The sequence below is a fragment of the Parasteatoda tepidariorum genome, chromosome 3, assembly GCF_982258835.1.
Source record: "Parasteatoda tepidariorum strain Cologne lab strain chromosome 3, Ptep-v5.0, whole genome shotgun sequence".
Classification (NCBI taxonomy): Eukaryota; Metazoa; Arthropoda; class Arachnida; order Araneae; family Theridiidae; genus Parasteatoda; species Parasteatoda tepidariorum.
In genome coordinates, this window is record NC_141757.1 from 58,495,412 (window position 1) to 58,496,598 (window position 1,187).

The window sequence follows — 1,187 nt, forward strand, 5'->3', positions numbered from 1 at the left end:
TATATATATATATATATATATATATATATATATATATATATATATATATATATATATATATATATATATATATATATATATATATATATATATATATATATATATATATATATATATATATATATATATATAAAGAGAGAGAGAGAGAGAGACACTAGAAAGACAATTTACCAAAAATATTTGCTTTGAGCAATGACATAAATTATTAGGAACTAATATTTGATTATTTTTTTAAAATTATTCTTTTATAATTTGGATAGTTTTGATTTGTGGAAATGGCTTTACACATATATCAAGAAGTTTAAATTAGTAAATTGTATATCAATGAAGAGCAAATATTAAATTAAATTCAAGCAATACTGTAAATACATGAAAAAAATATTTAATCAAAAAAATTTCTTTTAGATATTTGATTTGTATATTTTTTATTAGAATCTGTTGATAACAAAATGTCTTCCCCAGGTGAGGCTCGAACTCACAGCCTCGGCATTACTTGCAGGCACTGCCTTATAAGTACCGCGCGCTAACCAATTGCGCCACTGGGGACAGTAAAGCAAGATATTTCTTTCATATTCAATCAATTTTTATGAGAAGAAAGCCGTAAAAGTAATAATTTCGTTTAAATGGAAGCAGATGTTATCATTGCATCCCGTATGTTTATGGAAAGTGAAGTTTTTATTTTTTTCTCATCCTGTCTGTCTAGTTATACGTCATTTTTAAATGTATAATATTTAGAATTTAGAGAAAAACAAAAAAAAAAGTTTATTATTCGCATTAAGTATTTTTTCATTCTTATGTTTAAAAATAATTATCTTAAGCGTTCTAAGAGTTGATCACGTGAGAAACGTAAGCGTAGAATTTAAAATGTATCTTTATAAATTGAAAATATGTTTTATTTATAATTAGATTTATTATTACTATATTAGCAAACTATAATAAAACTTTTGATCTTACAGATCCTATTTACTATATATTTTAGAAAATGTAGATTCAAAGAAATTAGTATTTTAACAATAATGCTTGAGTAATACCGTTTCGTAACGTCAGATACAACTAAATTACTATATCCCATCCTCTTTGCCCTTATTTAACCAACTGATAATTGAAAATAATTGATCTAGTTCTGAAAATTGTTTTCTATGTAATATACAACACAGATTATATGATATACAGTTTTAAAAAATGTC

The 1,187-nt window shown here is 23.3% G+C and overlaps 1 non-coding gene across 1 annotated transcript; it reads right to left on the bottom strand.

The window, feature by feature from the left end:
• Window positions 1-454: 454 nt before the first annotated feature.
• On the bottom strand, window positions 455-546 carry TRNAI-UAU (transfer RNA isoleucine (anticodon UAU)). The gene is given in 2 exon segments: window positions 455-490; window positions 509-546. It is a non-coding gene; the product is annotated as a tRNA-Ile (tRNA).
• Between the last annotated feature and the right edge of the window lie 641 nt (window positions 547-1,187).